This window comes from Lichenostomus cassidix, chromosome 3, assembly GCF_008360975.1.
Source record: "Lichenostomus cassidix isolate B80296 chromosome 3, HeHo_3.0, whole genome shotgun sequence".
Taxonomy (NCBI): Eukaryota; Metazoa; Chordata; class Aves; order Passeriformes; family Meliphagidae; genus Lichenostomus; species Lichenostomus cassidix.
Genome location: NC_139483.1, coordinates 36365257 through 36381984, shown reverse-complemented (window position 1 = coordinate 36381984; position 16728 = coordinate 36365257). Strand labels below are relative to the sequence as shown.

At 36.3% G+C, this 16728-nt stretch overlaps 1 protein-coding gene across 2 annotated transcripts in view; it reads left to right on the top strand.

The window, feature by feature from the left end:
- PRKN (parkin RBR E3 ubiquitin protein ligase) overlaps positions 1 to 16728 on the top strand; it is a 681963-nt gene that overhangs the window by 193236 nt on the left and 471999 nt on the right. The window lies entirely within an intron of this gene.

The window sequence follows — 16728 nt, the reverse complement described above, 5'->3', positions numbered from 1 at the left end:
TCTTTGAACAAGAGAGTATATTTTAAACAAAGTGATTATTTCTCTTGACTGTGAAAGCCTGTGATAAACATTCAGAGCAGCTGAAATCCATACCAGTTTGTTACTGTGTGACAGATATATTCATTTGACAATATTTACTAATTAACTTTTCAGTGTGTGCAGTTGAAAAATCTCCTCTCACTTACTTTTGGACACAGAAATTTCCAAATATATTAGATCAGAAGTCAGAAGAGACATCAAGGTAATTTTTATTGAATACTAAACCCTCGCTAGATTTCAGGGATAGCATCATGCACCTATAAAGTATGCTTGTATGTATAAAAGGCTCAAAGTTATTATGAATAATATATGCAATAGATTCCAAATTTAAATTATTTTTTAAAAACAAAACAAACATGAATTATTCAATCAAATTCTATAAATTGTTTGATACTGGACTAGAATATAGGTGTGGAAACAGAAATTATTTCCTTATATCCTCTTCATGATTATATCATTCTCAGAGCAGATTTGACTGAGAAACTGGATACTTTGGCCAATCATTTTCAATACTCTATTACAGGAATTCCCTGTCTGATATATTTGCCAGCACAATTTGGTACAAGAATTTATGAAGGGGAAGTGCATTTTGATCTAGTGTCCTCATGCTATATTCAGTTATATTTAGCCTGATTATAAATGAGAGAAATAATATAGTAAAATAAATAATAATGTTTGTCACTGAGATTGCTGAGAGAAAGCTATTAATTGGTCCAGGCATTGAACACTCCTCTGTTGGTGTTATAAATTTACTTGATTTTTCTTGAGCAGTTGATTAAACATTTAGATATTTGATTTACACTAGAAACTGAAAAAGTACATAGAGCTCTTAGGTGCTTATGTTTCTATATACAAATATATGAAGAAGTTATTTCAACTAGTACCAGTACTAACTTACATTGTCTGTGTTGCAGTGATATTTGGTAGATAGAATTACAAGTTTCCTGTTGTTCTTCATCAACAAATATTCACATTAAATTACATTCCTCTTTGTGGATCTTGTACTGGAATATGCAGAGCATTAGATAAACAGGCTTCAAGCACAAGAAAAATCTAAAGAACACTAACTTAGAAGGAAGTGTTTTACTTCCTCAAAAAAAGAGACAAATTCAGATGGAGGGGAAAGTTTGACTAGTGCTACACTTGCACAGACTTTTAGGTATGCATATCAACAAAATTCAGGGTGCCTAAAATACAGATTCACACTGAAAAACTCTAAAAAGGTCAGCAGTTATGCCGATTTTATGTGATGCTATATATTATAACTACAAGAATGAAGAAAGAAGGCAAAATTCAGATCTTCATCAGTGAAAAAACTTATGGGAAGCAGGTGAGCCATTCTTCTGTGAAATGAAGAATGGGAATGTCATTTCCAAAGAGGAGAAGAATTTTTATGCTTACATAAGTATGGGACTGGGTAGCCCTGTGTTGTTTATGGAGAGGAGTAGCTGTTGGGCCCAGGGTCAGTTGGTGGGAATTCACTCAGACCTAGAGTGCTGATGTGTCACGGAACAAACCTGGGTGCATCCCCACTGCACACAGCTCAGCCTCAACATCTGCTGGCACTTAGCTTCTGCCCTCTGTCTCTGTGGCATAATTGTAATTTTTTGGCAGCTTGTAACATCAGAAGCCCTGAAATAATGAAAAGGCCATGTTATCACCTTACAAAGTAGTGATTTTATAGCATGCTTGTGGACTTTCTGGGTTTCCATTTAGTCCCAGCTCTTTCTACTTCGTCCCCTTGTTTCCTATTTACATTACATGCTTATAAAGCTTTTATTCCTTATCTTTTAACTGCTTATTGATCTTTGTGAGTTTTCCTGTCTTTTAACATCTGTACCAATTATTTGTAACATCAATTTATGATTTCTTGAATGCTCGTTACTATCTCTTAATATTCCATCTTCCTTTCCTCCATGCTCTAGAATTCATAACTCTTTAAACCTTACTTATTTAAAAAAATTAAGTGTTCTCTCAACAAATCTGCTCCTTGGATTCAAGTTCTGCCAAAAATGAGCATCAAAGCTGACTATTGAACTGAATAATTTCTTCAATGCCATCACTTTCTTTCCTAGCAAAAAAAAAGTGATTGAGAATTACTTTTCCCTGCTTAGATTTATTACTCTCTGTATAATACATTCAAGTCAGTAAACAGAATTGTGTGAACAGAAAGACAGCAAAGCTATTTTAAGAAAATCTGAAGCATGCATAAATGCATGCTTATCCTCCTTGTGCATCTTCCTTTGCTGGGACAAAAAACTTACGTGTAAAATTTAGATAACTGCTCACTTAAATAATTGAAGACTTCAACAGGTCTTCATGATAATATATGAAAGATAAGTTAGCCCACGGAAATACCTCTAACAACCTTCTCACATTTTTTCCAGCTTAAAGTATAATGAAAAGCCTTTTCTTAATTGTTTTTCAGGCTTGTTTTGTCCTTCTCCCTCCCTCTGTATATCAAGTGAGCCATGTGCTATTTTGTTATTGCTGAAAGTTGCTAATGTAACTTTTGGATTAATGAATTTTTTTTTTTTCACTTTTGCTAAAAGTAGTTGTCACATCTTGAGCTAAGAACTCTCTTTATATGAGATCTCTCTAGGTAGAGTAATAATTTTTTAAAATATGAAAATAATACAGTTTTGCTGCGTATGTCCTTGAAATAGAAAAACAATAACTTGCATCAGGGAGAAAAAAAAAAGAGGGTAATAAATGTTACTAACTGCAATTTTATAAACCAAGATATGAAAAACCAGATCAGATCCCTTATGTTGGAGTGTCTTGATTCTAATCTGAAATAATATTTGCTTTAGGTAAGTCATAGAAAAAAAGCATATGTAGGGGAGGGCAGCACCAGGAGGAATTAGTGCCTGCAAACATGCGTGCAATAGACCCAACTTTTGTGTCCCCAGATTGGGTCACAAAACCTAGAGAATGACCAGGAGATATTAAGCGATGTGTGTTGGTAGAGGGGTGGACGTGTGCTGGCTAAATCTGGTTTGCTGCTTAAACTTTTTCCACTTTTCTGAATGAATGTGTTTTCCAGAACACACTGTGCTCAGCTCCAAGAGGTATTTAGACTTTGTTCTGAGATTACTACAGGCTCTGTAGAGGTGTGCACGTAAGGAAAAATGGCCAGCTCAACTGATGTTACCATAAAATCCAGTGTCACTGACAGTGCTGTATGTCTGTGTGGTGAGTGCAGCTGCCCTGGGGCTGCCGTGTGATGTGTGTGCAGAGAGGCATCCAGAACAAGTCAGCTCATCCCCGGGCTAAAGTCCTCGATCCTCAACACCAGGATGCATTGCCATGCTGTGGACATGATAACCTTTGGGCTAGAGGAAGGGCTTGTGCCCAGGTATGACATTCAAAACTGTCCTTTACAGCTTCCCAGGACAGACACAATAAAGATGACATTCCCTTACAGAATATTCTGAAATTGTGCCATATTCCCTCCTGTAGTCTCCTTTCAGTTCTCTTCTCCATCCCAGAGAGTGTTTGCATAAAATCCCCAAGCTCTCATATACTCCCCAAGCTCTCATATTAACTTTCTAAGCAGTGTCCAGTAGCTCTGAGATGTATCAAACTTGATTTTGTATTTTCTGGACTATGCTATCATATATTATACTTCAGCACAAGAGCTAGATCATTATTAAAAAAAAAAAGCCAAAAAAACCCCAAAAAACAAACCAGGAAGCCTCACACCCTTTAATCCTCAAAGTTTGTTTTGTTTATTTAGTATCAATTAACTGATTATAGATTACCCTATAAGATGTCGTAAGTTTGGGAAAAACCATAAAAATATATATAAAAGCTTTACATTGCAGAGCATGGTGTCACAATAAGAAAACTAACAAATGCCTGACATAAAATATTAAAACACTCAGCCATTATAACACAAAGTGCTGTCATTTGACTATTTAGACTTTGTTCTGAGATGACTACAGTTAGTTCAGAACTGTATTTCAATTTTGTAACATTCTGCATTCTCCCATGATGGATTGAGCCAACTGCATCTTGTCTCTTTTGTTTACTCTGGATATATGGACATATGACCATCTTAGCTGCTAATGAAGTTTGGGATGACAATTTGTACATTCATCTGTCTCCAATTCCATACCAATCTAGTAACAGCTGAGGTCCTGTAAAAGGAACATCCTTCTAAATATGACCATCTAGCAAATAAAATAGCATAAATAATATATCTCAGATAATTGTGACACAGCAAATTCCCTTTCTTATGTGTGGCAAAGTCTTTCAAATGATCTATTTTTTTCAGACCTCTGTGTAAACCAGATGAACTTGAAATTGCCACTGTCTTAATCACTTCTAAACACAAACAGGAATGTGTCCATCATAGCCATTCTCCTAGATGAGCTATTTTTTGCCGTCCTTCATACAAGCATTAAAAACACCCTAGCCTGTCTGTTCTCATTAAGGGACAGCCAAGTAATGCAAAAAGAAAAGAAGACATAATTTCTGTCAAGATGCATTTGTCTGGGAATAAAGAAAGAACAGAAGACTGTACTATAACCTGGTAGGGATTAGAGGAAAAATAGATTTTTACATTTTCCTATAGGTGGTCCACATGGTTTATGACGTAACCTCTACTGACACAGCCAGACTCCTGTTTTTAACAGAATAGTCAGTATTTTATAAAGGTAGGCTCTCAGTTTGTTTCCAACTTGTTTTACAATAATTTAACTTTCAAGATTTATTATGCAGAGTTTATGTTTCAAGATAAATATAAAGAACCAATTAAAGAACACCTTTGAAATATAAGTTAACTTGCTTACCAAAACACATCTTTTTAAAGAAGCATTCTTTAGTCTTTTTTTAAGAGCATTTTGGGAATTCATACACTTGTTTGCTCAATCCCCTTCTATTTATGGAAACAAAAGATATTTCTTTCATCCCTTGAACAAGACCTTCCATCACAGTCTTGCAGATGGTTCTGTCACTGAATGAAGCAGAGATTCTGTAGGGATAAAAAAATATAGAATTTATATGTCAATAATTAAAGCCTTTGGTGGGCTTGAAAATTGAAAAAAAAAAATATTGGCGATCAGTAACAGATTTAAAATCACTAATACATCCTGCAGACCTTTGTCTTATTATATCAAATAACAGAGTAACCAGTGTTTGCAGTATGTTACAATCATCCCTGGTCAAACTCAGGGAAGAAGTGAAGTACTTGAGAAGCACTTTGCCATCTAGTTTATATTTTCTAACAGCAGAGATTGCAGGTTCCAAGCTCCATTGTGACTTAAAGAAAGAAATGTGCTCTTGCGGCCTTTGACTTTTTTATATTCTTTGATCATGACTATTTCTCTCATTTCTTTTTCAGTCTGACTTTGGAATCTTTCTCCCTTTTCTCTCATTTGGTGTCTAGTCCCTGTCTACTTGTGGAATCTCACCCTGTGGCCATTTGCCCAGGCTTTTTCTTCAAATCCCGTTGTGCTCGTCTGACAACTTGTTTATTGAACTTCATGCATCATTAAGCTCCCAGCCTTTTTCTCACATTCATAATCCAGTACCCTGTGCCAGTTACTGAACTTTTGTACCATCACCACCCAGCTTATTATCATCAGAAGTATTTCTAATGAGGTAAAAACATTGCATTTTTCTTTAGTCTCATTCTTACAAGGATCTGAAATCTTTAAGATGAGATTTTTCCTTGAACATTGACCCTTATGCAGAATTCTGCTGGGAAAAAAGAAGAAAAAAGCATTCCGGATACTTACAATGTAGCATTATATTATGAAAAATGTAAACCAGAGTGAAAAAATGACTGATGTTGGGGAACTGCCATAATAAATCCTCAGCCTATAGAACATTTTCATTAAATGCTTATGTATGTTTTGCACCTCATCCCTGTGAAAAAAGACCCAAAACCCCTCAAAACAAATGTAAATTAATGTCTAATAGGAATTAGTTTATTAAGTTTTTACAGCAGGTAATTGGAGTCTTCATTTTTAGTTTCTCTCCAGGTTCAGTAATTATTATTGCAAATTATATTAATGCCACATATTTATTATGCACATTTGTAGTGCATATTCTAAGGACTTTATATGTCTTTGTAAGCTGGTACCCGAAGATTGTTTGAAAAAATCAAGCTGAAACAAAGCATAACAAAAATTTGCTGAAGTGTTCTTCACCAGAGCGTAATTACTGTCATCTTCATATCCATACATTAACATTCAAAAATTACAGGAATTTAGCAAATTTCCTCCCTTCTTAGAAAAAGATGTCATCATGCCTTTCAAAGCATATTTACCATGACAATTCTCATATACAAACCTCAAGATAATGTCAATAGGCTCTACCATTCCATCTGTTTTGCATAAAATTAGAGAATATCTTTTAGGACTGGTTAAAAACACTAAGATCTTCTTAAGAACAAGGCATTGCAATTTTGGATCTTGCAGTAATTTAAGGATCATTATAAAAATGCATCTTCTAAATTCTTAGTGTGCTTTGAAAAGAAATATTATATGCAATAAGTTTCTTTCATTTACTGTCAGTAGAAAAATTGAATAGTGTTTTAGTGATTAATCTGTTTCTCTTATTGAAAACAGTTATTAGTTTCTTAAAAGATTAGCATATTTACTTTCATGGCTCAAATCTTTGAGACCTTCATTTCTAGTTGCAAAATCTGCTACTAAGGCCATGTTAGAGGAGAAAATCAAAAGGAAAGACCTTTTGAGAGATTTGCATATGGAGTAAGTGGTGGAAAACTTTAGCTTGAACCATAACCTGATATTTATTGGTAACTTCCAGATGAGAAAGCATTGTATGTACTTTCTCTCCAGTCTCCAGTTAGCAAAATTTTGCCTCTTTTCATCAGGAACATGATGAAAATGTTAAATGTTTGGATTTGTCATACTTAGGCTTTCTCTACAAAGAGAATTTTCCCTTCTTTTTCATTACTAACACCTCACCTAGGAAGGAAAGCCTAGCAAATCTGCCAATCTACCTTGTAGGCATCCTGTCAGATAAAAGAATATTTTTAAAAAAAACCAAAACAACAAAACATCAGAAATAAATATAAATGGCATAATGGGAAAGAGTTCTTATATGACAAGGTGGGGATCTGTGATGATCCTGTTCTTAGCAGCCCAGGAGCTGAGAACCTGGTTGGAGCAGCTTGGGTATAGTCTGCCTCTACAGCTATGAATTTCATTTAGGGATTTCTCTAAAGAAAGCTCTTTGTCTCCTTAGCTCTCTCTTGTCTGGCATATTCAAGACGAGATTCTTTCTGTGACTGGCAGGAAAAACCTGATGCATATTTATAAAGCAAACACACGCATAGCACATGTGTGGGGAGCACGAGGCTCCAGTCGTTTGCCCATGATCTTAATTTCATTTGTAACTTTCTTCCCTGTTCTCTTAAGGTGGTTTTGTTTATGCTTTTTGCATTTTTTCCCCGAGAAGTCAAAGATGGGAATTTTGCAGCCTCTTTGTCTCTTCTGTGGAAATCATTATATATTCAACCCTTTGTCACTGCAGCAGTTCAGTCTGTTCTGGAGCTCTGTCACTGTGCACTGGCCTCTGTGTGTGGTGAGACTTTTGGAATGACATTGATTTGTACAAACTGAGGATCTTGTTCAGATATATTAAAACCTTGGTTGCTGTCCAGCTTTAGCAGCAGAAAACATGTGGTATTTGTTCAGAATGTTTTCTTCCCCCATAGTCCTAGGTGATGTAAAAAGTGAGCCTTCAGACTGAATAGTTCTTAATGCATTATGGGATCAAGGAGGTCAAAAAAGTCTTGCAGGCCAAATATTATGGACTTGGAATATTTGCTAGACTTCATTTATTGTCAATTAACAAAAACTTCTGAATACTGACTTGAGCACTGAGTCAAAAAAAGAAAACATAAATAAAAATCTTGTCTTCCCCTTCCTAATCTGAAGTCACATTGCTTTCCTGACTGCTTAACTGCTGGTTATGGTTAGTCCCTCACAGTCTCCTTGGTGAGGTAATGGACAGCACAGGTGTTTGGAGTCAAGTACATAATAGTTTCTGTCTGGCACTCCTTTCTGATTTGCCTTTGTCAGTCCTTTTTTTTTTTGTTTGTTTGCTGTGGCCCTGCTTGACAAGGTTCAGCTGCTTGACAAGGTTCACCTGTGTGACTCAGGCCTTTGGAGGCATTGCTCCACAGTGAGGGTGCCATGGGCTGCAGTCCCTCAGGGGTCTCTCCAGCTGAGCATGGCTTGCCCCTGTGGGCTGAAGTTCCTTTTGAACAATCCCTTTTGACTGGGGACCTTCTTTCAAAGAATGCTTCTGGCTGTGTTTCCCCCCCAGCACCTTCAGCAGCACATCTCCCTCTGTCTCCTCCGTCACGCTCCGCCAGCCATTCATCCATCAGTCTCTGTGTGCATCTTCTTCACCCTGGTGCCTGCAGGTAATTCATAAGTAGGCTGGAGCTGGGGTGCTGCCAGCTAAGCTGCCTGACTGCAGATTTGGTACTCAATGTGTTGCTGTCACCCAGGGGGGTCTGGGCTCAACTGAGACTGGCACAGGGCAGCTTGTGGCCTCTCCCTGCACAGCTCCCCACCGCAGACCCCAGTCTGGGGGCTGGAAGCTCAAGCTCTGTGTTGTATTGGTGTTTTGATATTGAATATTCTCTTTCAGCCTCAATGGACATGTCAGGAAGCGATCTGGAAGTCAATTCCTCTGTTAAATCCTAATTTTCTCTGTTTAGAAATATTTGGAAATGCAAGAATTCCTTGTAAAAAGTAATGTTTGCACATTCAGGTAGATGTGCACACTTGCTTTCCCGCTTTGTCACCATCAGGCACATATGTTTCTATTGTTTGGAGCTCTGCAGGGTCATGATATATCCTTCACACTTACTTTTTATTTCCTGATTGATGGAGATGCAGCCACAGCCATGTATAAAATTATATTCATGTACCTTATTCCAAGAAAGAAAAAAAAAAAGAACAACAAAGGAGAGAGAGAACTTTCTCTGATAAGACTGAAATCAGAACAAGATTGCTTTTGATAAAAGATTGATGAAGAGGCATTCACTGCTTGCAGGAGAAAACATTTGTGAAAACAATTGATATTGGAAGCTTTTGATAAGACATGCAAAAAAAATTTCATTTTAATATTTATCACTTGTTCTGAAATAGATAGGCAGCTTCTGCATGATGAGGTCATGAAATACGAGATTGGTTCAGGCAAATTCATTACTTCTTTTTCTGTTTTTGATATTAGTTTGCCTCTTCTCAGCTTTATATAATGTATTTTCTCTGTCATCTTTTATAAAGTACTTGGGTGCCCATCTGGTATGAAAGTAGGTATAAAAATATTTTTTAGAGCAAAGAGGGCCTAAGTTAACACACTAAGAGTCAGTATTTGTAAACCATATTAGAGATAAGCTCAGTAAGATCAATCCTCTTCTATGGATTTGTGTTAAATTACATTGACTGGTGCCAGGGCAGTCTGCCCTATTTAGTTGGTTTTTTTTTTTCTTTTTTAAATCCATTAAATAGACCTTAAGGCTTTAAATCAATAAAAGAAATTACTTATGCAGGTATTCTGCAGTATTCTTGTAGAATTCTTGTTTCATGTGGGACTTGATTTTAAGTCTAATTTAAACAAACAGGAAAATAAATACAAAAGGCAAGAGCAGGGGAATAAGAGGGTTCCACGAAGCAGAGCAGCATCATCCATTACAACTGCACCACACTATATTACGATTCAGTCTAGATGTGCAGATGCTAACTGTGCAGATGCTGCCATACTTCTTAGTGTTTGGGGTTTTTTTCTTATTTCTCCTGGCACATTGCAGGGCTGCTACAGTAATCAAATGCTTGAGGTCAGATCAGAAGAGCAGCTGTGGGGAGGACTGTGAGTCATATACAATTGCTAGTACCAGAGAAAACTTTCCTAGAAGAGAACACTTGAAGTACTTGAAAATACTTGAACTGTTGATATGGGAGAGAAAATCAGTGAATGACATGATAAGCATATCTAAAATAGCAGCTAAAAAATGACTAATATTAGAAATTTTTATTAACCTGATTTGTGTGAGTGATACAATGGGAGTCATGTAGTATGAGTGCTGTAGTTTGAGCACAAATGTCATTACAGCTACTGTGCTGACAGTCCCGTTGGGAATTAAGGAAATGTATTTCCTAGGAGTTTTCCATTTGTGTTAGAATACTGTGTAGCTGTGCACAAATAATAAAAGTATCTAGAAGAACTAGGAAATTATTGGATCCTAACACCAATTTTACAGGGGTTAGGTGTAAGATTTTGCTGTAACTGCCTTCTGCAGCTTCTTATAAATGCCTGTAAAGTAATTGATTTTGGGTGAGATAGAGACCCTTTTGAGTCATTCACTGTAGCTATTCCTCTTTCTTGTTATGAAATTACTCTTACTGACCACACCAGTTTCTTTAACTGTATTGTAATCTATTCCTTGCTGTCCCAAAATTCTTCCTACCAAAATATAATACTTTAGTTTTCTTTAAAACTACAGTGATCACCATTAAGCAATAAGACGAAAACTAAAAATAATCTTTTCTTGCAAGTAAAAATACTGTAGAGTTAAAATTGTTGCACTTCCTTGAGGAAGGCATTTGAAGATTCTGTTTTGCAGCTCAGAGGGAAAAAACATCTCACAGGGTGTTTGGAATTTATGAAAGTAATTAATGATGTTTTACTGAATACTAGATTAAATATTAGCTTGGAAAAATAAGTAAATGTCCTGAGTGAAAGAAAGAACTGCCCGTGGGCTTCAAGCATTTGCATATGTTCATTTAGAGAAACCTTCAAGTGTAACTTAAATATGTATGACTATGTTTTCATCTCTATCACTCGCTGATTTGTGCAATTTGGGGAACACAGATTAAAATTAGCTTTTCCTTTTTCTTTTAATAATGACAGGGCAGGTTTTAGTAGTGAATTGCATCATTTTGGATCAACCCTGCGTGCATCAGTGGTGCACTGGTGTTTGTCCTAAGCCAAACTGAGTCTGCTCTCTGTGTTTTTGTTCTGCACACATCCTGGGTGCCAGGGGCTGGCAGAGGATTGCTCATCCCACAAGGTCTCTGTAGCACCACAGCTCCTGAAACACTGATGTATTATGGTTAATACTAACAACGCTGAATGAGAGGTTTTTAAGGAATTAGTACATAATTTGGAAAATATACTTTTTATTAATTTCTTCTTAGTTTATTTTTCTCCCCAGGGTTAAATGGGGGGGAGGTGGTTGTCACTTATCATTGCTGTCAGAAGTTCCCAGATCTAAGTCCTTCCTGATCCAAACCAGCCCATCACTCTTTCCCGTACATCTTCTCTATTTTCAGTTTCACTGGTACAAAGGATAATTTATGCTATACTAGCCAGAGTTACAGTTTTATGACCTGCTAATTACAGCCAGCCAACTTTAGCATCCTTTGAGTGGACACTGATAAAAGCATGCAAATATGTACTCCACATCACTCTTAAATGTGTAGTTGTAAAGACTCACATGCTGCCATTGAACTAATCTCAGAGCTTTTCCCACTCAAAACACAGAGGATGAAAACAAAAGAAAGTAAAAAAAAAAAAAAAAAAAGTGACTTTTTTTTTTTTGTCATCAGCATGAATGTTCTCGGTCCCTTTTTGAGGCACCTGAGCTGAGGATGGACAAGATCAAAGAGCTTTAGGGAGATTAATTTGTAGCATCCATACTACAAGTTACAGTGTTGATCTTTGCAGGGATAAGAGGAGCATCACCTTTTACCTCTAAGTAGAGTGAGAATTCCAGGACTGTTAAAGCTGGTCCCTAGCCAAAGTCAGAAATGTTCTCACACCATGAAATAATGATTAACACAAAGATGTGCTGTGAGGGTAAGAGATGCATCTTGCCCATTGCAGTATGCATCCACTCTGATGAAAAGTGTGCTAAAAGGGATGATGCTTGCTGTGTGACTTGACAATCCCTGTCACAAAGAGCTAGAAGCTGTGCTGGTAGTCTCTCTGCTTTTTCATATTGAAGTGTGACTGTCATTGACTTTGTCTTGGATTTTTTTCTTTTCTTTATTGTGTGGCTGAATTACCTGTTTTCCAGCTTTAAAAGGCGTTCATCTTTAAGACAGAGATGATTTACAAGTTCAGGCTTACAAAGCTTAATTCCCATTGCTAAAGAAAGTTCATGGGAGTTCATATGCTTTCTTGGCACAACTGTTAACAAGACATTTGTTTTAAAAATAATAGATTTTTTAAATTGATTTTTAGTGTAGTTAGCCAAGCGCACCAGGTCTGATTCTCAGGGGAAATCAGTGTGGTGGTTTTACCTGATAACACCAGTAGAAAGTTAACAGTTGTAAAACTTGTTGAATCTCCATGCTGTAGGAAAAATGGACAACTAATCTTTTACGCAGAAGTGGTTTAGTTTTGAAGAGAGGACAGCATACAATTGCTGATTTTCATTTAGTCATTCTATGGTACTTTTTCGCTTCCTTTAGTCTCTGTAAACATAGATAAATGAAACTTCCAGAAAATCCCTGCACAAAAGCAGGTAACTAGACAGCAGTTGGGGCTATTCTATTAAAGCTATAACCTTTAATTAGCAGTAGAACAGCCCCCTCAGATAATCTCAAATATGTCTGCTGATGCCTTTGATGAGAGCTCAGAATCAGAAAATTAGTGTATGTCTGGGCTGCTGTCTTTGTTTGAAACAGGAGTCAGCTTTTGAAACTGATCTCCCAATCATCCCCATTTGCCCCATGGCTTGCATTGTGGGGCATCCCCAGAGCAAATAAAGTAGATACTAGATTTTTTAGTGAACAGTTAGAATTTATATGTGACACACCTATGAAAAGCATATGATATGTTGCAAACTGAATATATGCAGAAGACAGAATGCCACAATACAAAAATCTTCAAAATAATTTTCAGAACCCCATTTGTCTTAATAATCCATGTTCTTCTAACTAAATCTGAATTCTGAACATCTCTATCATAGCTTGTTGCTATATCTCTGAAGATTTCTATCCTAGAATTGAATTGTCTCAAAGGGAAATAAAATACCTTTTTTCAGGTAAGGGTAAAAGTACACTCTTAAAGCACATTTTCTTTATCCTTTTTATGGGTCATAATTCTCTTATGTTCAAAAACATCTTTCATCTGTGATTCAACAAGGTGCTTTCACCTCCCTTTTATAATGGTATATTTAATATATGTGTTATTTAGCAGAATCAATCTGGATTAATTTGTGTAATGTTTTCCATTTATGCTAGACAATTTTTGAAAAATCACACAGATTACTTAGAAGCATAAAAAGGATCTTTTCATTTGAGTATCAAATTTTAATAATTCATATGATAGCTTCATAGAATTCACCTTGTTCATATTTGTGTGTAATTGTGGTTTCAGCTGGAATAGATTTAATTTTCTTCCCAGCAGCTGGTACAGTGCTGCGTTTTGGATTTCGGATAAGAATAATTTTGATGATACACTGATGTTTTCATTCTTGCTAAGCAGTATTTACACAGAGTAAAGGGGGTTTTGGCTTCTCACCGCACCCCAGCAGCCAGCAGGCTGGGATGGCAGAAGAAGTTGTGAGAAAACACAGCCAAGAAATTTGACCCCAACTGACCAAAGGGATATTCCACACTATATGGTCTCTTATATCCATTAGCATGCAGACAAGGGGGAAAGATGGAAACTGAGCTACATCAGTTGGTGGATGGTGAGCAATTGTGTTGTGTATCACTTGATTTATTCACCCCCCCCTTTCTTTTCTTTCCTAGTAAACTGTCTTTCAATTCACAGATTTTCCTTTTTTCCCAGTTCTTTCCCCCATCCCATTGAGGGGTAGGGTGGGTGCAGAGACTTGAGCAAGTGGCTGTGTTTAGCTGCCTGCTAGGTCAAACCACAACATGAATGTTCTCCCTCTTAAAATAAGAAATTATTTCATATAGGATGAGAATAAATGAGGTGACAAGCTATGCCTACATGTACTGAGCATAGGGATTAATTTATTGTGAGAGTGTTTCATGGTATGGTGTGGATCCCCCATTAGGGATTGGGAAGAATCTATAAACTGTCTCTTTTGTAACATACCTGACTATACCTCTGGCAAAGCAGTCTCTTCTACCTTGAAGTCCATTTGGATATGTAGGTGTGCTGCATAATATTGCCCTGCATAGATTTTTCAACATTATCCTGCTGGGATATATTGGTAGGTTTAACCAAAAAATCAAATCTAAGACCATTTTCACCTGTCATAAAAAGTGCTAGTTTAAAAGCAAGTCTTCAGGTAAAATTACGGAAACTCTGGAAAATATTTGATTTCTTTTCCATGTTTATACTAGTGAGTTAAGAAGTTACAGGAGGGCCCCATAGGATGCTCACTAGGCTTTGTTTACGGCTGTTCTCATAGCAGCTGCTCAAACTGATGTACAGATGCATGAACTGGGACAAGTAGAAGACCAAAGTGCTCTTTGGTTGGGATATATACCAGGTGCTGGCCATAAAGCATGAAAAAGGCATCTGTGAATGACTAGTTGAAGTAATTGAAATAAATATTTATAGCTATTAAACTTTTGATGCACTACACAATAAATTCACAGGAAAAATTTGCTTTCTACAGTGGAGTATTTACTACATATAGGAATTCTTTCATGGATCTTTGGAGAAGGGAATTTTCCAAATTCCTTTCTGCAGCTCTATAGCTGCCACCATAGTGCCCCATCAGCATGAAAGACTACTGAAATCTTTAAAATATTTTCAGAGTTCTACGTAGTAAGTGAGTCTCCAGTTTTTCAAATAGAATTTATGTCTCAGTAATGTCCTGACACTTACTAGACGTCAGTGTGAGGCCACTTTTATGCCTGTTCCTCACATGCACACTAATGCCTAATGTATGCCTTAAGTGAAGACAGAGAAGTGTGAGCAGATTGGCAGTGTCTCTCTTGCTGAGATAAATATTCTTGAAGAATTTAAGGGGAAGAGGAAATCAAAATGAGATCTTATGTTAGTCAAATAACATATAGTCCACAGTCCTGAGGCCGTGCTGCACTCTGTAGACTGTGAACAGTGCTGGCTTATGAGACCTTTTCTGAGCACAGTATCTTTTATCACCATTTAACCCAGACCAAAATGTGCCCAAATGTAATTCATTCAAGCATTTTACAGAATACACTTGTTCTGTTTCAGTGTGGCTTGTGAAGAAATTAGACCAACAGAAAATAAAATCCATACCTAGGAAATAATAAGCTTTCTTTTTTTATGTTTACAGCTAGAGATAACATGTTTAGAGACTAGAAATTCTATCAAGTAGTTCAGTGTGGAAGATGGAATAATAATGAGGTGCACTCAACTGTGTTTAGAAGGCAAGCAAATGGCCATGAGAACTTAACTGTATTCATTTTTAAGGTAACATTATAAGCTTTTCATTGGTCTGTTGCTTTCTATACAGGCATTATAATAAATCACATGTTTATAGGTTGTTTTTCGTGCACAATATATGAAAGTACAAGAAGGAAAAAGTTGTTCATTTACTGTGGAAAGTTTTATATTAATTTAGTGTTCATTAGGCTATTATTTCTCTTCCATTTTATAACAGCATGATATGTTCTTAATGTCACTGTGGAGATACTAATAGCTTTGTAAACATAATATCAAAAAGTTTGGCTGCCTTCTGTGCCTTTTGCAAATCATTATGCAGAGTTTTGAAGGGAATAACAATAATCAAACCAGGTATTTTAATGTTGCAGACTGTCTCATGTGTTGCCAATAAAACATTTTTGTTTTTTATAAGGGTTAATATACCTTTCTGGAATCTTTGCTAAAAGATCTACATTCGAGAAAAGTTATCATATAAATGGTGTCATTTTATTAGTAATGCCATTTAGAAATATGTATATAGCGTTGCTAAGGTCTTAGATTGTGTACAAAAAGTAATAACCTTGCAAAGTTCCTAACTGAGCATTAACTCTACATTCCCTCCACTGATCTAGAAATTAGCATTAAATTTTTGTGTTATAATGTGAAAAAGATGGAAATGAAGCATAAAGTGATTTGTAAGTGAAGGAAGAGGGGGAATTCTGACTTACTTGAATACATTTCCATTTCCAGCAAATTATTAACTCATTAAGGGACCAGTCAGTATAAAATCCTAAGTCTTTTACTTCTCTTTAGAAAGTATCATTCAAAGCAGAACCTTTGTAATATATGAACTATTGTGTTTGATTGTAAATCAGGGGATTTTACTTTTGTAAATGCTAGTCAGGGCTTCTTGCTACACAGAGGGAACATTAGCTGAAGGAACTGTGGTAAATCACACAGTATGTACTTATTTCCTCTTGTTCAACATCCACTGTTCTCTTGGCTAAAAAATAATAGAATCTAAGTTTGAATATGTCTGAGTTAACTCTTTTTGTATAGCATTACATAAAAAGTACTTGTTAGAAGCTAAATAAGCAAGCATGTTCTGCATGGAATTTCAAAGCAACAGAAAGATTTATGGTTTTAGGGAAATACCTCAGGAATTTTAGGATTATCTTTCCCTACAAATTGTAGATGGAGTTTCTTCCTCTCAGGTGGCACTTACATATGGGATGGAATCTTTACAGGTGTCCTCAGAAAGTTCAGTGTTACAGGAAGAGAAAATATATAGCAATATATACCAGTATGACTGCTAAGCTTACTGGTTGCTGTAATCCTGAATTATCAATCGGCAAA